Raw genomic sequence first — 22,715 nt, forward strand, 5'->3', positions numbered from 1 at the left:
ATCTATGAAAAAATGCAGTATTCCTATCACCTAGTTTGAGCCATAAAACCCTTGATGTTTTCTTCCAAAAGGTCTACTCTCTGAACATCATTTCTCTCCACACCGTTGTACAATTTTACTCTTCTATTATCATTTCATCCAAGGTCTGTCCCTCATCCATTTTCTAAGTTCCTCTAACCTTTTTCCTACCTCCTTCTTAGTCTTAAGGATATCCCCAAAGTACTTATTTTTCCATGGTCAAGCATTCCTTCTAATATTATCTAGTTTGGTGGAGAGTCTGAACATGATAGTTCCTTTAACTTGTATCCCTCACCACTTCGCCACCTAATCACCAAAGTCAGTGTGAGTATGCCATATTATTTCATATCTAAAGGGTTTGGGTCCCCCTTGCATCTCCTCCTTCCAATTTAAAATGATAGGGGCATGACCCGAGATAGTCATATGTAATCCCATGAGAGAGGATGAAGTCAAAACTTCCTAGCCCACCGAGACCAAAAGTCTATCTAGCTTGACTTAGATTAGGTCAGCCCCCCTTCTATCATTCAACCAAGTAAACTTTACACCACACATCTCCATGTCATCAAGTCACTTTTATTAATGAATTTAGCCAAATCCTTCATACTTTCTATAAAATTTTCCACACTCCTAATTTTCTCTAAGGGGTATAGGGGGAATTAAAATCTCCCATAAAAAAGGTATTCCTGGTATGGGAAAAGAAAATAGACAATTCCTTCCAAAGATGACCTCTTCTTTGCCTTAAATTTGGAGGATACACATTAATGACATTCACGACCCTGTCATCTTTCCTATGTTCAGTAATAAGATAATTTTACAAATAATTTATCAAATTCACTTTACTAAAACTTGGGTTCTAAAAGGTAGCAACTCCTCCCAATGCTCTCTCCACCTCACTATGGCAAAAATTATCCCCTAGCCAAATTTAACTAGCATTACTTTCCAGGTTAGATAAAGTCATATTGACTTTCATGTTAGATAGCTATTGCTTGAGAGAAAACTATTTTTGAGGGCTATTCAACCCCCTCATATTCCAAGATAGAAAGATCATTTTATACCTTTAGTCAGAGACTTCAGTGTCAGTTTCCTACCATTAGCCACTTCCCTTGCCATCTTCTTTGTTCTTCTATTTTGTCTTTCAAATTTCCTCACATCCAACTTTACCTCCTTCTCTTCCTCAAGTTTCCTTAAGACTCTGGTCTATCTTCTCTGGGTTTTCCATTTCCTCCCCCCCATCCTCCCCTAATCCACCAAGAGGGGCAAGGGTTTAATGATGTTATCTATCCTCTTAGAGGTAGGGGGAACATTGTCACTCCAACTAAGCATTCTAGCAACCTCCACCATCTCTTTACCTTTATCCTCCAAACCTCCACACACCTCCTCAAGCACCATATTTCTCATTAGGGTTATGAGGAGATCCTTGATGCCTTGAAAAAAAGCAAGAGAGTCCCTAGCTTCACTATCCACTATCTCCCCTTGCTCCATCACATTAGTGGACCCACCCAGTTCCATAGTCTCACTAACAACCACCACTAGATCATTCATATCCCCATCTAAGGAACCTTCAACCTCCAACTTGAGCCTTTCGCTAGGAAAATATTCTAAAATCACCTTCTCTCCCAACTCTTCCTCCCCTTTATCTTTAGAGATAACCTGGGCTTCCTTGTCCTCAACTAGCTCCTCCTTCCTTCAAGATGTATTTTTCTTTTTTTAGTCCACACAAAAATGTTCAAATGAGGCATAGTTTTGGTAGAAAAGCCTTGCATTCTCATAGATAATGGGCTACACCTTCTTTCTTGACTTAGAGCTAAGCACAATGGATTCAGGTAACATGACTCCAATTGTAACATTCACACTAAACCTTGCAAATACTAAACAAGATTTTTGAAGGGTAACCATGTCCATTACAAAAAACTGTCCAAAGGAATTCCAAATAGACTTGAGAATTCTTTCATCCCAAAACTCCAAGGGAAGTCCTGGGAACCTAACCTAGAACATGGCCATTTTTTAAAACTCTTTCACTGGGTCTAGAGCAGGGTTCCATTTTGCCACTATTAGGCTATGTTTCCCATAGAACCAAGACCCCTCCAACACCATTTTCATGTCTTCCATCATCATAAATTTGAAGCAAAAGAGACCACCTAAAATTTGTGAAATAGTCATACTGCCTTTTAATTTCCACTTCTGACTTACCCACTTCATAGTCATCTCAATTGATGGGTGGAAGGCAACAAACCTACAAATTAGGGATAGTTTCAAATTGGCAAACACACTATCCACCAAACTATCTCGAATTACAATATTGACTCACTCTTCACCATTGATTACCTTGGGAGCTTCCAGTGGGGCATAAGTCTTAATTTCTCTAAGGATCATGTCCTTCCATCCTTGAGCCACTTTTGGACTCACAACTCTCTTCTAACAGTCCATAGGAAGCACAATAGACTCCATTAGATCCCCACAAGAAGGATGATCAAAGTAAACTCCCCTCTAGCATCTCTTGTCAAGGTTAGAACAAGTATTAGGTCTAGGCAAGAAATAGGGATCTAACATGACCTTGGGGGGCCATTCCCACTCATCCAATTCAAACTTCAAAGGAGCGAGAAAGGTGAAAAGTTACAAAGTGATTTTTTAATGTTATGCAATACTAAAATATTGCCCCATGTTAATGAGAAACCATTTTATTGAGACTATTGAATCCATACCATCATCCAATCAAGATTGTTTTCAATATAAAAATGTAGTGCATCCCACTCATGACCAACTATAAAGAAAATAAGTAGACCAATTAGAAACAACTTGTATTGATGGTGGATAAGAAATAATAAACTACAATAACATCTTATAATTACCTCTCACTTCCCTCAATCTACCTTTCCCCATCAATTACTTGCTTTTGAATCTATTAATGGAGTTGGGATCCCAAATGTGGTCTACATGGATCATAGATAAAAACTTGGGAAGATATTCATTAATGTATACCATGGTCTAGTATACCATATATCCTTGTACCATAGAACCCTCATGATGTGCTATTTGTCAAACCAAGCCCTTCATAAATTTCAAGTGCCTCTCAACCATCCACATTGATCTATTTTGTATATGTCCACACAATTCAATCTCCTCAACTTGATGTATGAGGTAGTGTTCATGAGCATTGAAAAAATTGAAGGTAGATACTTTTGCATTTCACACATAAGTTATGGAAATTTTCTCTTCCAATATTTTCTATTTTTTTTTTATCAATTTCTGTAGATGATAACCACCTAAAAGAGATTCAACATGCAAGAACATAGAATATATGTACAAAAAATCTAAGAAATAACACTTCGAACCTCATGTATTTTCCAAGATCATATATAAATTGTTTAATACCATTTTGAAACTAGTGTGGGAGGGATATAGAGGTAAGACATACTACAATCATTAAAAAATGATCTTTTCAATATATTATGAAATAATACAATAGATAGAACATGCAATTTTACAAATATATTTTAAATAGAGAGCATGACTTACCTTGTCGAACATATGCCAATCATGTGTTTTCAACTTTGGCCCTAAATCACCTTTCTTTGATACAAGACTACTTATATTTGTAGCAAATTTTGAAGGAAATATATATATATATATATATATATATATATATATATATATATATATATATATATATATATATATATATATATATGAATTCTTTTAATGCATCACTTTGTTGCTCCATTAATAACCAAGGAAGGACACTTGTATTTATGTGGTCTCCATTGCTATTTGATTCAATAAATTTTTTACTGCACGATTGGATTCATGAATGTCATTACAAGTTTTGGCAATTTTCCTCTGTCATGGCTTCCATCCAATATTTTTCATACTGTCTCTATTACATTCTTTGCAATATACATAGCATAAACCAAATGCATGATTGGGAAATCCTTGTAGTATAGTAACGTACTAAATTGAGTCTAGGATAACTTTTTATTCCTCTAGGAAGTTGGTAATTGATGCCTTGATGACCTTCACTAGCATCAACTACATCATTACCAAATAAAAGACAATATCAAAATGTAAATTTCAAATTTCAGACCATAAATTGTACATTAGATTGGAAATTTAGTCAATCGTATTCCAACTTTCACATATGAAGTGTCATTTTTATGGCCTTGATGTTGTCTCTTTTCCCTATTAATTTTTTTTAGTGATTCGGTACTTATTATTATTGTGGAGAAAGTGCCTAAACTCATCGAACACCAGCTTTCCTAAACTTGTTGAATGACAAGATTTCATCTTCAGACCACAAATTGGATGTGCAAATTTTCCCTTTTTCTAAAGACCTAAAAGATTATGTATAATTATCATGCACAACTTAAACATACAAAAATACTATTTAAACACTATAAAAGACCAAAAATATGTGACCTTAACAATATAACATACCACAAAAATGAGTTAGCCTAGGGGCATCATGTATTGTCCATACAAGCATTACATGGAATTGAAATTGTCTTTGTCCTATTGGTCTAGAGATGTCATACATTGTGACCTCATTCTATAAATTCAACAAATCATTAATAAGGGGCTCAATATACACGTTCATATCTATAACTTGGTACTTACCTAGTAATTGAATAAAGATAAACATTACATAATTATTATGACCATTTTGATGCATTTTTTATAAATTAATTTAGATAAATATTAAAATAAAAAATACCTGGTACAATCATTGACAATATTATGTGCTCCCTCTTTATGAAAATCCAAGGAGGAATGTTAATGTTAATAACAAAAACATGCCACACTGAGTAAAAAGATCTTATATCTCCAAATGGATTGGCATCATTCACTGCCAATGAAAGCTTGAGATTACAAGGTTCTTCTTTAAAGTGTGGCCATCTTTTTTCTATCTTTAAATGCAGAACCATTCGTAAGAATTCACATAATGTCATCTTGAGTTATATTGCATGTATGATAGTCCATAAATTGTGCCAAGCTAATGGACTTGGATAATCATTCAAGACGCGGAATAATGAGAATGTACTGAAGAACCTTGTGAGGTACTCTTTTTGTTGTTTGATATGAATGATATCTACTAATATGATAATCAAGGTATTCTGTTGCAAATTCATGTTGTTTATGATATAGAATGTGATCATTGGGACATGCATGTATTGTCTTATACTTCATCCCAATTTGATTCATAATGGTAGATTATTCTTAGCATGAATGAGGCAAAATGTTTTATGGTGGTAACAAAAAATCACCTATCAACCTTCAATAACAAATATGAATGTTAATATAATGAATAGTAATGGTATGCTAACATTAAAGATACAAAAATGGCATACCTTAGCATACATGACATTGCTACATTGAATAAACCATTCATAACCTTCAAATTCACCAACAACATTATAGTAGATAGAAGAGTTTTTTGGGAGCCTTGGTATAGGGGCTTGTATGCCTTCTCAAGTATAGGTATATCAAGACCATCTTTATCATCATTATTAGTTGTATTGGTACCATCATCATGATCATCTTGATTAGCGATGACAATACCATCTTCTTCAATCATGTCTTTTGGCACATTATCATCTTCTTCCATTGGAGTGTTATCCTTAACTTGGATATTCACACCTTTATGTTCCTCTTGTTGGAAATCCATATTCACCAATTGACAAAAATCATGACCCTCTTCAATGTGACCATGTTTCCTACAGTGACTGTGGGCTATTGTAATTAGAATTGTTTTATTCTTTAAGCCCTTACAATTTTTGTAAGGATAATTACATTTATCAACTTTTCTTTGGAATTGAGACCACAATCTAGCAATTGTCTTGTTATTTTGTTTCAGGTTAATATTGCCAAGTGTGGTCTTTCTTCACAAGAAAATATATGTGCCAAATAATTGGATATGTTGTACTTAATGTTTATACCTACACATACAATTTTGAAAGAAAAAATTGGTGTAATTAATGTTTATATTTGCAAAAAGTATTGAAAATGTTATACTTAATGTTTATATCTACACATATTGTTTTGAAAGAAATATATTTATATCTAGATTTTTTGAGAAAGTTGGATTTGCAATATTTTTTAGTTATATTTACTCTTAGGATGTCATAATGATGAAAGCTAACCAATTATTGGTAATTTTAAAATAGAAAATCTCATTATTTGTGGTTAAAGATTTGTTGTTAAGGAAATTGGTAAGGAAGCAAGGAGAAAAGTACACTTCTAGTTTTGAATTTCCATTGTGAGTTGTTGAACTAAATAAGTACCAAAAGAGAGAGAATGACAATATGAAAAAACTAGAAGGTCCTAGGTCCAAATGTTAGAAGCCAAAGATTTCATTACAAGTATCACCTCCAAAATCCAATCACAGAAACAAAAAAAAAAGAATTTGTAGAAATGTAAGATGGAGAAGTAGAAGAGTTGGAAAAGGTTCCATAAATTCAAAATTGTTAAATCTTCCTAAAAATTAGAATTCTTATATGTTTGATGTACAAAAAGAAAAGTAGGGCAACATATAATTGTAGAAATGGGAGTTGTGGACCCAAATAAAGAAGGGGGAAAATGCTATATGTTGAAGGCAATATACAAGGGGATAAAAGAAAACTTGGAAAAAATAACTACAATGTGAAACAACATAATAGATGATACAATTAGAAAAACAACAAGGAAAAAATGTGGCACATATCATATCTAAGACACATTTAGGATCTAAACTAGTGTATCAACATTTCTTGTAAACTTAGATGAAGAACAACATAATCCCTTGATAATTTTAGGTAAAAGATGCCTAGAGAATAATTACAATCTAAGAAGAAATACCATGAGAGATATTAATGACCCCCATTGGTTTGATTCGAGGATGATGATTATGAGGAGGGTGAACATAAATACATTGGTCTCAGATTGGTTTTGACAATTGAGTGTCAACACACTTAAGAAATTTCTAAGTTGATGCTGAGTATAATATAGATGTCAAGTCATAGTATGTCAATTCATTCATATATTGAGTGACTAATAGATGCTAAGCTAGTATATGTGCTAAGTAAACTACTTGTGTTGAGCAAGACAAATTTCTATAGGAGCCAAGCAAGACAAAATTCCAATATGTGTCGAGCATCAGTAATCAGTAAGTGCCAAGTAACACAGAATCAACATAAGAGTTTGTGCCCTCACAAACTAATATGTAAATATTTTTTGAGCTGACAAAAGATGAACCTTGAAGGATTAAAAGATAAGATCAAATCTATTTCATTCCCTATGTAATCAACATGTAACCAATCAGTGGGAAAGATGGATGAATCTCAATCCTAGATTCATACCTAACCCCAAGTCATGAAACCTTTTTAAGGAGGTTGAGACCCCAAAATATAGTAGTGTGAGAGATAGTATGCATGAAGGGAATACATGCAAGGTGTGAATACTAGAAAAATTTTGAAGCTAGTGAAAGGGGTGAAAATACTTAGAAGAAGAAGGACATCATTACAGTATTAGTTAACATCAAAACAAAGCATCAGTACTTCATACAAAGTCATATCAGATCAAGGAGGATCAGATTAGATTGGATAGAACAAGGATTTGAAATTAGAAATTGAAGATTTTAAGTCATTAGGTCAACACATTCTACTATACTTTCTAGCCATTGTATTAGGAGAATGAAAATCCTATGAAGATAGGTTGGTTTAACAACCATTTTGTAAATCCTTTAACAGGGTGACATTCCAAGTGAGTGTTTGTAAATCCTTTAGATAGGTCACCATTAATAGGGTGTTAGAGCCTTTAATAGGGTATTCCTCTCATAGGATAGACCATTGATGATGGTAAAACTTTGTAATGTTGACAAGTTACATATTGTTGTAGTGATAAGTTGTGGGTGTCATCCCCACCCTAGTTTTACCTTCTCATTTTGGAAGGTTTCTGGGTGATCAAATATTGGGTTTTCTATTTTCATGCATGCCTTTACTTTCATGATAATTAGATATATTACATGCATGTATTGATTTCAGTCAAAAAGTTTTAGAGTTTAAAGTTGGTTAGTTCTGATTCACCCCCCTCTTAGAAGTAAATCTTTCCACTTGTAAATTCCAACGATTGGTATTAGAGTGAAGTTATTACAAGGGGAGGCCTCACAACTTGAAGAAAAGATCCAGAAATGGAGGTTTGGAAGCTTGGGAAGATTATAAAGAATCAGGAGATTGAAATACATCTCATTCTACATTCTCTGGAAGAAGCTAGGGAAGAATTGAGGAAGTCCCTAAAGAGAAGAAAAGAAATTACCATAGCTGAAAATGATACACAATATAAGGAGATTGACACCGCAAAAGTGTTTGCCAATAGACATTTCAAGGAGTTTGATGTAGCAATTGTAGAGCTAATGGAGAAGAATAGAGCTCAAGTAGAAGAGATTAGAACTCTCAAGATTGAACAAGAATCAAAAGCCATAATGCTTTGTGAAGTGACTAAACAAAAGAACAGAGTTATTGAAGATAAAGATATGCTAGAAGACAACAAGATAAATCTTGTCAACAGATTGGAGGAGAAGTGAAATAAACTTACAAGAGTTTCCAACATGCAGCTAGACACCCTAAGTCAAATGATGAATGTCCATCGTGAGTTGAATGTTAAGGACATTGAGATCTCCACACTGAAGATGCAAAACAAAAAATTGAAAACTGACTTGAGAAGAGAGAATGAAATTGTAGAGAGCTTCAAAAAACCTAATTAAGCTATCAAATACTTTGAATAGCTACTGAAATAACTAAGATCAAGTAATGACAATTTAGGACTTGGATACACCAGCACTGAGGAAGGAGAGTCATCCAAGAATGTAGAAGAAAGAAATAATAAAGGTAAGAACACAAAACCAACTTGCCATTTTTGTGGTAAAAAGGGACATACCATTAATATGTGTAGGAGCAAGAATGCCAACTAGCATGACAAACCTAAAAACATGGGTCATTGTCACAAGTGCAATAAGCAAGGTCATCAGGCACATGATTACAGAACTAGAATTTTCAAAACACCAAGATTTGAAGGTCACTACTATAATTGCAAGAAGTATGGACACAAAGTTTTTGAATGTAGATCCAAGCCCACATGGTCACTAAACAAGGGAAAAAGCCATGAAAATTCCTATAATTGGGACTACAACACTAGACATGGTTGTCACTTGATGTAGGAGCATCTAGAGGTATAAGGGAAATCCTGTGTCATCCAAAAAAATGTACTTAGACTTAGTTTTTGTTTCACGTGTTTTCATTTTTGGATACCCATTTGGGTCAAATAAAGGTTCCAACTCTCACAGTTCCACTATTAGTGTTCTAGGTTAGATTTTTTAATTACCTTAGGATACATGTAAATGCTTTAAAAATAGGAGTATGTAATTGAGCCATCATTTTGATGAACTAGAAGGTGTAAATTGGTCAGATGATTATCATTGTAATTTAGAGCATTCAAAAAAAAGAATCAGGTCAAAAGGCCCCACGGTTTGAAATTTATTGCAGTTTTTCATTTTTTGGAGACATCCTAAGAATGCTTCAAAGTTAGGTTAGGGACATTAAATGACCTTGAATAGGGCCAAAAAATGGGGGATGAGCTAAGCTCGTCCATAGGGCTATAGAGTGCTTCAAGAGCTTTTCAAAAATGTAAACAGTTCGTCGATTAGAGCTACGATTCAAAAGTTATGAATCCCAGAAGTTCGATTACCGTTTCTGGATTCTTCTAATTTTTGCCAACTTCTAATGCGACTTCTAGAGCCTTTTATTTGGTTAGTGGATACCAACTAGCACTTTCTAGAATGTACTCCTAATCCTTAACCCTCTGAGGTTTATTTAAGAACATTTCTAGCATTGTAAAAGGCAGTTAGGAGTGGAGTTTGAGAGAAGGTAATGGGAGAAGAATTTATCTCCAGATTTATGTTATTGTAAGCCCATAGAGCATGTTTTGGAGTTTTTTTCTCTGCACTAAGTGTACTAGCAAATTTTTATAGCTAATTAAATTTTCCCTTTCCTGTTGTGTCCATTCTGTGCTTGGGTCATGTCCCCATCATCACTATTGTCAAGAATATGGACACATCCCTGAAAATTGCAAAAGAACACATTTCAGTGGAAGCTACAGTAGATGGGTGAGCCACACTGCATGCTTTAGTTGTTTGAAGACTGGTCACATTGGCAAGAATTTCCCAACAAGGTGAAAAGCACCCAACTCTAAGTTCAACAAAGGAAAAGGTAAAATTGATGTTGAGCATGTTAGAGGAGAGATTAATATAACATGGAAAAGAAAAGATGGAGGTAGCACATCCAATGGAGGGATCACTTCACCTAAAAGATCAAGCGGTCACATTTCACCCAACTAAGTAGAATAAGGAATATGGGACTGATACTTAATACTTTATCATATATCAGATCAAAGACAAGTAAGTATTGAAAAGGATAGATTAGCATGAATAGAGATGCAAAGTTAAAATTTCAAAAATTTCACAAGTGTTACTGAGTAAGAAAAGTTGTTCTCAGATGTCGAGTATAGTTCTAGTATATGCCAAGTTATTTGTCAAAGTTAGTAGGAGCCAAGTTAGCAGTGGATGCCAGGTGAGGGAAACTCCAGTGTATGTCAAGTAATTGAAAATCAATGGAATCTGAGTGAAATGGAAATTCTTAAGGAGCCGAATGGACAATTGTATAAGCACTAAGCATTTAATGCTAGGTATTGAAGGGTATTAGTTTGATTTTTTGATCATTTTTCATCATCGTGAACATAGAGTAAGAGTAAGAAGAGTGCAAAAATGGTTTCTAAGTAGATATTGAAGCATTTGTAAAGATTCCAACATAGATTTAGCACATTTTCTATGAAATCAAGGTATTTATGCTTGTGCCGAGCTATGTAGTTATAAAATTTATTTGTGTTGGAACCCTAGTTTTAAGAAATGGCCTCTAGCTCTAGAAAACCACAAGAAAAAGAGTCATTTCAATTTTAGTTAGTGAGTAATGAAGTTAAGCAACCTAATTTCAGAACTATCCCTAAGGTAGCATACAAAAACAACCCAGTCAGAGCTTTATCTGTGATTCCACCCAAAGTTGTGATGGTGCAAGATGTTAGGAGATTTTATAACTATAAGATTGGTGCTATTGGGGATATGGAGATTAGGGAGGCATACAATAAACTTTGTGAGAATAGGGATTTAAGGGAAGAGTTTCAGATTGTTGAGAGGAAGGGCTTAACTCGTGCCCTATATTTCCCTATAGTCTTCAAAATAGAATGGGTAAGAATTGTGCTGAGAAGGATACATGATGGATGCTTGTGGTTAGAATATGGCCTAGTTAAAATTTCAAAAAGGATTATTCATAGGGTAATAGGGTATCCAACACTAGAACGGCCTAAAACCCTAAGGAGTGATTCCAAAGAAGCAATTGAGAAGAACACTGGGGCAAAATGAAACAAAAGAGGGATGACAATAGACACAATTAAAGATCCTCTTGTTGAATTTTCAATTAGAGTCATATCCCACACATTTTACCAATCAAGCTATCTCAACAGTGTTCCTTGTATTGCAGTAGATGTTGGTTACAAACTTGTCAAAAAGGATCATACTTATGATCTAGCTAAACTACAACTACAACATATTATGGAAAATTTTGGATCTATAAGAAGAAAAAAGGGAGCACAATGCAAAGTTGGAGCAATTTTGATATTCTTATTCTTCTATGTATAGAATGAATTCCCTTCTTTTGAAAAGGTAAGCTGGAAGAAAAATAGGTCTATAGTAGTCTAGGTGAATGAATACATAGAACAAATGGGGGAAAATTTTGAGACTATAATGACCAACTACCTTGAAGACTTTAAGAAGTCTATGAAATAGAGGCTAAGGATACTTGTTTCATTAGTTGATTAGCACATCAATGACATTTGTTTCTTAGTGGACATTGATTATACATACATTCAAGTTGTACTACCAAGGGTAATTTGGCTAAGGCCACTTGGTTATGAGATCAATATTGAGGCATTAGCAAAAATAACAATGTTGTTAGTAGAGGATAATGATTAAAGTGCCCAACCCTTTGGAACTTATTATGTTGTAAGATCCAAGGCAGACATGGAATTGAAGACTGCTTCAACCCTTAAGAAAAAGGACAAGTTAGTGAAGAAGCTCAAGGCTAAATTTGGTGAAGGCACAACAGAAGCAGAGAAAGAAGAAGATGAAGATGAAGAAGAAGAAGTATAGGGCTAGGAGCCACTTGCATTGACCCAAGGAATGGGTGAGGATGTTGAAGAAGTAGAAGGTGTCAAGGAGGAGAAAACCAAGGAAGCACCTAAGGCTAAGGAAAATAAGAGAAAGGCATAAAAATAGCCTGCAACTTAGCTTAGAGGAAAGAAAATAGCTAAACCTAGCTTAGTAAAACCCACCACAAGTATAGACACAAGAGTTACAACAAAGGTGGCTAAGGAATAGGAAAAGGAGAAGACCACTGACTAAGAAGGACCGACCTAGAAGAAATAGAGAAGAAAATATGCCACACCTCTTGAATCAGATGAAGAGAGGACTAAATCAGAGGACATTGACCAATTTAGAGTGGTAAGTCACACCACTAAATCTGATCTAGAGAATACATGTGACAATATAAGAGATAAATTAGATTTATCAAACTTGAAAAGTATTGATTTTAATAAGTTGACTAGAGAAGAAAAAAACATGGTGGAAGATTTAGTCTACACCATGATGGCAAAGTTCAAGAATACTCCACTTGAACTAGATAATACAATGCCTAAGGAGTAATATTCAATAATAGAGAATAAATGGCATTATTTTTTGAATATGGAAAAGGAAATAAGAGAGTCAAAATTGGCTTGTGTTATGGTTGAACTTACTAAAGGGAAAATAAGTAAGGCAAATAAGAAGCATGGGAGCAAATTTGCACCTAAGTATAGAGCATCTAGTGTACTACAAAATAAAATCGAGTATAGTTGTGAAGAAGTCCACTCGAATGTGGAAAGTAATCTATGGCCTCACAACTGTAAAGGAAGGAGAAAAATATCCCTTTGAAGGGAGAAACAATGGAGAAGAAGAAAAGGATGAGAATGATAAGGAAGATAAAGGAGAAAATGATAAAGTAGATGTTATAGTGGAGAAGGAGACACAAAAAGATGACATGTCAACTACTGAACATTAGTAGATAGATCAGAGTGTGCAAGACACACAAATGCCACCACCAAGTCCTTCATATATAACTCCCACACCTATAGAAATAATGACAGTTCAAGATGTTCCTAACACTTATGGTTAGAACATAAACCCACTGACTGTAGAGGACCTTAAAAAGATCCTCCACTAGACCACACTAAAATCACAACTATGTACTAACCCAATCTTGGTGAGTGTGGAAGAACTACAAAAGGAAGTAGCTAATATCACAAAGGAGAAGGTGAATCCACAAGAATGACCTTCACATTTCCAAACAACTACAAGTGGACAACCCCAAGAGCAAGCTGCACAAGACACACCAGCTAGGGTTGATTCCATAGTTATAGTCACAACAACTACCGAGGAGCAAGTAAAAGATCAAACAAGATAGAAGGATACCTTTATTCCTATTGTACAAGGACAAGGTGCACTGTCTTAGATCACAATAATTGATCAAGGAAAAAAAGAAGAAGAGGAGACCCTAAGGAGAAAGAACAAGAGGCAATACAAACACTAATAAACTTGCCTACAACAGGGAACCCTATAGGAACAACAACAGCCAAGCATTGAAGTAATACCACTTCAAGTTTTAGCACCAAGCTCAAACTCTACCAATTTTGCAAGGGTACTTCATTATGGAGACCCTATTCTTAATGAAGAGATAGTCATCCCTAGGCATGACTATAAAACAATAAACATAGAATAGATAAATGAAGTGCAAGAGGCACTAGAGAAGAAGAAGAAATAAGAGATACTTAGAAAAGAGTATAAACAAAGGCAAGCATGAAATGAAATCAAAGACATCTTTTTAGATGTACACAACTTGCAAGTACCTGATGAAACCAAGCCAATCATGGAACAATTATCCAATATAGTGGACTAGCTATAGAATAAAGACCTAGACACTAACGTAAAATTATTAGAATGGTCTGAAAAGAAGTTCCAAATGATGTTGAATGAATGAATATCAATTGAAATAGCACTATCTCAGGTGGAGCTAGCCAAAAAGATAGAAAAGGTAAAAGTAGTACTTGACAACATATTCTCATTGTACTCAAAGCTATGTAATACATCAATTTTCACACAAGAGACCAACCAAAAGATAATGAGCTTGGAGAGGAACTTGAAAATATCAATCATGTAGTTACCTAAGGATCTAGCTCAAAGTGAGAAGCATTTTGCTACTATGCTTCACACACAAACGAAATTAGCCATACTTACAATAGATGAGGAAAACATCAATTCCAAGCTAATATAGATTCAATCTACCATCACCCCACACATGGAAGTTTTGTAGAAAGAACTAGCCTATGCTGAGAATGTTTTAAAGAAAGACCCCAATCATCCTACATTGGAAGGCCTAGTTCACCTTGTAGTAGAGACAACCATCCAACTTGAGTTACTAGATGTTGCACTAGACAATTAGGATGTTGCTCTCCAAATAGTTATGGAGGTAAATAAATCCTTTTTGGCTAAGTATTCAGTAAATGTATAGAACCCTTTGACATAAGTATAAAAAGAGGGGGAGATTATAATAAAAAGGGGAGCTAGGATATAAAACTAAGGAGGAGATAAGCGGATAAATTTTGAGAAAAATAGAAATGTCAAAAGGAAAGAATAGCTACAAGGGAAGATGTGTGAAAGGGGGAGCTAGAACAGAGCAAATAACAACGGGTAGATAAGGGAAAGAATGACAAGGCAAGGTATATCATAATCAACATGAGACAAATCCAGCATGAGAAGTTTTGGGAGATAGAAAAGTCACATCAGCTCAGGGGGAGACACAAATTTTGAGGTATCTTCACAAAATTTTGAACAATTTTGAAGTTTTGTACATATGCTAAACAAAATGTATATTATACTCATAGAGATTAGATTCATAATGTTTAGTTAAGTGTTTTTTCCACTCATGTCAAAGGGGGAGATTGTTGGTCTCAGATTGGTTTTGACAATTGAGTGTCAACACACTTAAGAAATTTCTAAGTTGATGTTGAGTATAATATAGATGCCAAGTCACAGTATGTGTTGAGCCAAAAATTCAATAGGTGCCAAGTCATTCATATGCCGAGTGACTAATAGATGCCGAGCCAACATATGTGCTGAGTAAACTACTTGTTCTGAGAAAGACAAATTTCTATAGGAGCCAAGCAAGACAAAATTCCTATATGTGTCAAGAATCAATAATTAGTAAGTGTCGAGTAACACAAAATCAACATAAGAGTGTGTGCCCTCACAAACTAAGATGTAAACCATTTTTGACCTGACATAAGATAAATCTCAAAGGATTAAAATATAAGATCAAATCTATTTAATTTCCTATGCAATCAACATGCAACCAATCACAAAAATGGAATGATTTAAGTGGGAAAGATGGATGAATCCCAATTGTAGATTCATACCTAACCCTAAGTCATGAAACCTTTTTAAGGAAGGTGAGACCCCATAATTTAGTAGTGTGACAAAGAGTATGTGTGAAGGGAATGCATGCAAGGAGTGAATACTAGTTAAAGTTTGAAGGAAGTGAAAGGGGTGAAAAGACTTAGAAGAAGAAGGAAATCATTGTAGTATTAGTTAACATTAGAATAGAGAATTAGTAATTCATATAGAGTCATATCAGATAACAAAGGATCATATCAGATTGGGCAAAACAAGGATCTAAAATCAGCAATTGAAGATTGTAAGTCATCAGGTCAACACATTCTACTATACTTTCTAGCCATTGTATTAGGAGAATGAAAATCTTATCAAGATAGGTTGGTTTAACAACCATTTTGTAAATCCTTTAATAGGGTGACATTCCAAGTGAGTGTTTGTAAATCCTTTAGATAGGTCACCATTAACAAGGTGTTAGAGCCTTTAACAGGTTAGGCCTCTCATAGGGAAAACCATTGATGATGGTAAAACTTTGTAACCTTGACAAGTTACATATTGCTACAGTGATGAGTTGTGGGTGTCATCCCCACCCTAGTTTTACCTTCTCATTTTGGAAGGTTTCTAGGTGATCAAATATTGTGTTATCTATTTTCATGCATGCCATTACTTTCATGATAATTAGATATATTACATGCATGTATTGATTTCAGTCAAAAAGAATTAGAGGTTAAAGTTTGTTACTTTTGATTCACCCCCCCTCTAAGAAGTAAATCTTCCCACTTTTAAATTCCAAAAAAATAATCTTAAGAGGTCAAATCAAAGAAATTCTATGACCTTGAATTTTCTCGTGTGCTAAGTGAAAGTAGTGGGCGCACCTAGCTATAGGACAACTCTTGGAAGATGTGACTAATTTTTTTAGTAGATAAGGAAGAAGAACAAATAATTAGATAGAAAGAAAACCCCCATGGGAGCATCTTAAGAGAAAAGGGATGCCATTGATTAAATTAATTCTTAAGTATTGAGCTTCACTTGCTTTCTTATAGAGAGTGAGTTGATCATTTAATTGGGTAACCAAATTATAGAGTAAAAAATTTGGCATGTATTTTTAAAGAAACATAACATTTATAGAAAATCATTATATAAAATAAATTTTAATTCGTAGAGAAGAGCTGATTTAATATCAAGTTAATACAAATAATCTAAATTTTTTCTATAATTATACTTAGCCTACCAAATGAATGTCTTACACTAAAAAATAGACTTGTTTCCTTAACTTTACATATTTTAACTATGACTAAAAGTCATCTATCTCCTTTTCAATCCAACTACATCTCAGAAGCTTTTTAAGTTATTAATTTTCAAACTCTTTTGGATCATATGATCTACCCACTTCTATGAAGATGTTTGAAAGGAAAAGATTGGTCACATAATTACTAAGATCCAAATGAAAAAATAATGTTGATGAAACACTTATGAGCCTATTTTCATATGTAATTTATAGGAGGGATGAAAGAAAATTCATAGACCCACCCTAGGCTTTAACTTACATCTTGGTAATAAAAATTTATGGATGTCCTCAAGATAGCTAGCATGAGAAATGAGTTTAAGCCCACAAATAAAGATCCATTTTAGATGTAATGCAATGATCAATATATAAAAGTCTTATTTTACAACATAATCTTGTTTACATACTATTGTCAATATCATAGATTCTGTTACCAACTAGCTAAGCCTTCTTGATTTCTTTTTATGATACAATATCATGATGATGATAGCTTTTTCTTGTGGTTTCTAGTCCATCCACACATTTTTTCCTCTGTCTATCGTGCATATTCAGTGATCACTTTAGAATTAGGAATTGGGGGATAGAAAACTAAATTGAAGTAGACAACGAACTTAGAGTGTTGGTTTTATTAATAAAAATATTCTTGGTTAAGATCATGAAATGGGTTTTTTGGGTTGTAGCTTTAGCTTTAGCTGGTTTAGGATTACTTCTCTCAAAGGTTGCAAGAGATATATGGTGGATGCCACTACAATTAAAAAATTACTTTAAAGCCCAAGGGATTGGAGGCACTTCTTATAAGCTACTCTATGGAAATGCCATTGATATTGTTAGAATGTATATAGAAGAGAGTTCTAATTCATCACTATTAGGACACAATATAACTCCTTGAGTTATTCCGACATATCATCAATGGGGGGAAGTTCATAGGTGATATATTCTATATTTAGATTAATTTTGTTGGAATCAATTATGCATGTTTTATTGATGTTTAGATCATACTTAGTGATCCATCATGAACATGATATGAACATATGTTTAATGAGGGACAAGTTATTTTAGAAAATATGGAAAGTCTTTTGCATTCCTTTATTGTTCCATTCACCAATTTGCACATCTTTTTAAATGAGAAAATTTGAATTTAGTTCTCAATAAAAAACTCTTTAATGAAATGAGGAATTTAGATTTTTCTATCTAGATGATCATTTTATAGAAAGATAGGATTCCTCAAAAAATGCAATTGTTCCAACGACATTCAATACTATCAAAATAGTTGAGAAGCTAGAGATGATGATGCTAATGCTAAAAATCATCTACCTATCACTTGCAGGTCACTATTGATGTTCCTATTATAAATGGTTGCACAATCATTCTTAAGGTTCATGCAAGCAACAAGATCTTGGGAAAATATGTCTTACTTGATGTTGTTGCCACAAGAACACTCAAGTTTAGTGGTGTTGATCATGTAAATCTCTTGAATGAATTAGCAATTCTTGCTGAAAGAGGAGGCAAACAATACATATCAAGTAAGGAAATAGATGATGAATAGACATGATTGTTGTTGGTATTGAGGTTACAACAATGATTGATGGAAAGAATAAGAGTTTGGTAGCTTACCATGAAGTTGGACATGCAATTTGTGTGTAAATACCCAAAACTAAACATCTATTGGTACTTTATTGTATGATTTTATGTATACCCTTCACATGTGTATGTACCACAAGATGGAAGTTTGATTTGCAATAATATAATGATATCAATGTGTGTTTCAGAGAAAACTAAATCTTTTTTTGGTAATTGTTACAAGGTTAGCATGATGACCCCTAGACATGATCCAGTTCAAAATGTTACTCTTGTACCTTGAGGACAAGCACGTGGTCTTACATGGGTTTTTTGTGGAGATGACCCAAGTCTTATTACCAAGTAGCAAGTCTTTGCTTGGAGTTTGGGGGCTCTTGGTGATAGAGCTATAGAAGAAGTCACATTTGGTGAACCTGAGGTCACATCAAGTGCAACCAATGACTTGCAACAAGCAACACAAATGAAAAAATAGGTATTTTTTTTAAAGTAGAGATTGTAAAGCATTTCCAAATGCAGATAAAATCTAGAGCTAAAATCTATTAATCATTAATTCTAGAACTAATTTTTTAAAAATATGAATATATATATATATATATATGTATTATGAAATTATATCTATCTATCTGTATGTATGTAGGTATATATGCTTCTAAATTTTTTTTTTTCTCATTTCTCATTTCTAGTAACATAGGTCAACTCTAATTTTATCCTTGCTATTTGAAAATTTCTATAATGAGGCATCAAATGGGAAACTTAGTATTTTTTTCTATAACTTGTAGATAGTTACAAGGTTTGGAATTTCTAAAATTGGTTCATGGGATCTATTGGACCCTATAGCCCAAAGTGGTGATATTATTTTATGCATGATGGCAAGGAATTCGATATCAGAGAAGCTAGTAGAATACATTGATAGAGCAGTGAGAGGCATTTCAGACAAAGCATATGAGGTGGCTAAGAATCACATCAAGAGTAATCAGGCAGCAATGGATAATATTGTGGAGATCTTATTAGAAAAAGAGACACTTTTTAGGGGATGAGTTTAGGGCCATCCTATCTAAGTTTACAAAGATCCTAGTTAGCAGGAAGGATGTATAGTCTACTCCTCAACTAGCATTAGCTTGATGGATATGGATAAGAAGATTCTAAGACTATAGTGTAAATTTATATAGGGAAATGGGATGCAAGAATTCTTGCATTTTTTGGGTAGGTAGAGGGATTTTGTGTCTCTTGTTAGACACATGTGCCATTATGTATAGTATGTTTAGAGTTTGTTATAATAAAAACATAAATATTATTATATGTGATTTATAGAGAGTTGTGGCTCTATAATATGTAATTAAGTAGAAATATAATCCATAAAACACTCTAGCATTCCATGTATCTTATTTTGGTTAGCTAGTTTTCTTCCCAAAGTTAAGGCCTTTTCCTAGCTCACAACACAACTTATATTTCTTACAAGCATGAGACTGAGAAAACTTAGGATTGGAGTTAAATTTCTTTGAGTATTATGTGGTCATTTTATTGAATATTTAGACCATGTATTATCTATTATCCCATATGTTAATGGATATAGCTATTGATTATATAGAATGATGGGTTGATCATCTTCCTTCTTTTCTTCCCTATAGGTCATTGCATGTTCACTTTTTTGTTTTTTGTTTGAAAAAATTAGTTGAAATAAATAACTTAAAAAAGAAAAAAGAATCCCTCTTCTTTATCTAAGAGATTCCTTCATAATCAAAAAATTCCATCTTAGATCTAACTCTCATATAAATATATGAGAATTTGGATAATTCAAATAAAATTTCTTCATAGGATAATGAGAATAGGGAAAACTAAAATCACTTTCTATTCTTTCAATTTTGAGTTCCATACCTCTTATAGAGTTTTCCTTCCACTAAACAACTCTTTTGTTGGGAAATCAACCAGGTTCTCTTGGACTAATGAATGCCAACTAGAAGAACTCCCTAGCTAGGCCTATCATTCAGTAGGAGATCCCTTCTTATGGCTTTGTATAGGGGGATTACCTATTGCTAATGGGAAGAGATCTTTTCTTCATAGGGGGTTTGTACTCCTCAATGGAGATGCAAATAAGAATAGCTTGCTTGTGGAACCCTTTGATTTGTATCCACTAGAAGCATGAATCCTATCTAATCGACCACATACCTCCCATGAGATATGCCCAAAATCCTTAGCTCCAATAGCTCCCGCAATCCTTAGCTCCAATAGCACCATAGAAATGAAATAACAAACAAATAAACTTTTCATTATTTTCTTATTTGAACCCAAGTTGGTCAAAATTTCAACCAAATTGGGCAACCCTAAGTTGGTCAAAATTTTGACCAAATCAGGCATTAAAAAAAAGAAAAGTATTGAATAAGTCTCGTCATATGTTGGTCAAAAATTTAAGTCAAAATTTGGCCTATGATGTACTAGTGTTAGTTAGTTTGGTTTTATTTCTAGTTTTTTTTTTTTTTTTTTGTGATTATACTGTGTTTCCAATCACCCATCCACCTCTTTACAAGCAACTCCATGTTTTAGTTTCTTTGGTGACTCTATTTGTGCAATGGTTTTTAGCACTAGTCCTTGATTATAGATTCTAGAGTTCTCTGATTTTGTATAAAAATAGTCCCCCAATAGAGCCAATGCTAGGTCCTCATATGGCCTCATAATTTCAAATTCTAGTCCACCCTCTTTATTTGCATATTTTACCTCTATAACCATTTCTCCCATTAACTAGAAGCCCAAAATTATGTTTAAGTGGGATTAGATGCTATAAAAACCCTTGAAATTTTTTAAAGGGTTTAAATAGGTTCAAGAAGTTTCAAACAAGTTCAAAAGGTTTGACAGGTTCATAGGTTTAGTGATTCAAAGATCAAGTTTGAAGGCCAAGTTTAGTGCTTCAAACTAGTATAATTGGTATGAACAAGTTCAGAAGGTTCAAGGGGTTCAGTGATTTAGAGATCAAGTTTGAAGGCCAAGTTTAGTGGGTAAAACTAGTACAATTGGTATAAATAGGTTCAAGAGGTTCATAGGGTCATTGAGTTCAAATACAATCAAGTTCAGTGTAGAGGTTCAGAGACCAGGTTTGAAGAACAACTTCACTTGATTGAAATACTTTGATCATAATTCAAAATGGTTCTACTATAAAAAAATGGATCAATGCAAATACATATAGCTGAATAATTTTTAAGTCAGCTCATTTTGGGTATAGTTGGTTCAACTATTATGAAGGGTTCAGATTCGTTTAAACTAGAATATACTAGTAAAGGATGGTCTGAATAGGTTCATAAAGTTCAAATTGGTTCGATAGGTTTATTATAGTGCACCTTGTTAACATGAATGTTGATGGTATTCCTTTGTGAGAGTATCCTAAGCATTAGAGAGTGTGAGCATAATTTACATGTTGCATTCGTGGTTTTTTTTTCATTAATGTAAATGTAGTATTATTTCTATGAAAACTAGTAGACTACTAGACAAAGAATGAGGATGTATAGATTGTGTATTGATGATCAGGTCAAGAATAGTTGAAGATATGTTCTATATTGTATCTTGATGACATGGATAAGTTCCCATACAGAGAGTCACACATGAAAATGATATGCTTGATTTATAGAAGATAGTAAGTAGACAAAGTATTTAATAAGTAGTTTTTGATGATTGGTCTGTATCTCTTAATTGGCATTAAATCATGATTAGTGTAGTTAGAAAATGATAGAAGATATTCTAATGATGACATTGGTAAGTGCACAAGGTCAGAGGTCACACATATAAGAAGTTATTAAGACTATGAGATGACAATGATTTATAATTACAAAAAGATGTAATTTTTTGTAATATCCTAATAAGGTCCTATTATAATTAATTGGGAAATCTTGAAGGCCTACCAAAGGAATTATTTTGAGAATATGATACAAATGAATGTTATTTTCCTTTTTATGATGTATGCAATTGATTAGATCAAGAGTAAAAGTGGGAATTATGTCAGTGATATGCAAAGTTGGTAAATGTGTGTAAGCAATCCAAGTGATTATTTGGATTCAAAGTTGGTGATCTAGTATTGAGATCAAAAGTTGGTCTAATCAAGAGGATAGATAAGGAGCTAAAGTTATTCCATTTCTAGTATTCTGCAAAGAACAATACAAAGACTAGTTGGATATTGAGTTCAATGATATTTCTATGAAGGTGTTTAGATAATGGGTCCATATGCCTTACACAACTCCTAGTAGAATTTGCAAAAATTCTAACAGGGTTGGAATCTCCTAATAGGAGTTCAAATTC

General features: G+C 33.7%; 1 pseudogene; it reads left to right on the top strand.

The window, feature by feature from the left end:
- Window positions 1–19,556, top strand: part of LOC149580726 (ATP-dependent zinc metalloprotease FTSH 2, chloroplastic-like) — a 60,254-nt pseudogene extending 40,698 nt beyond the window's left edge.
- The last annotated feature ends 3,159 nt before the right edge of the window (window positions 19,557–22,715 follow it).

The sequence above is a fragment of the Cupressus sempervirens genome, chromosome 1 (assembly GCF_028749045.1).
Source record: "Cupressus sempervirens isolate cs-2001-9-10 chromosome 1, ASM2874904v1, whole genome shotgun sequence".
Lineage (NCBI taxonomy): Eukaryota > Viridiplantae > Streptophyta > Pinopsida > Cupressales > Cupressaceae > Cupressus > Cupressus sempervirens.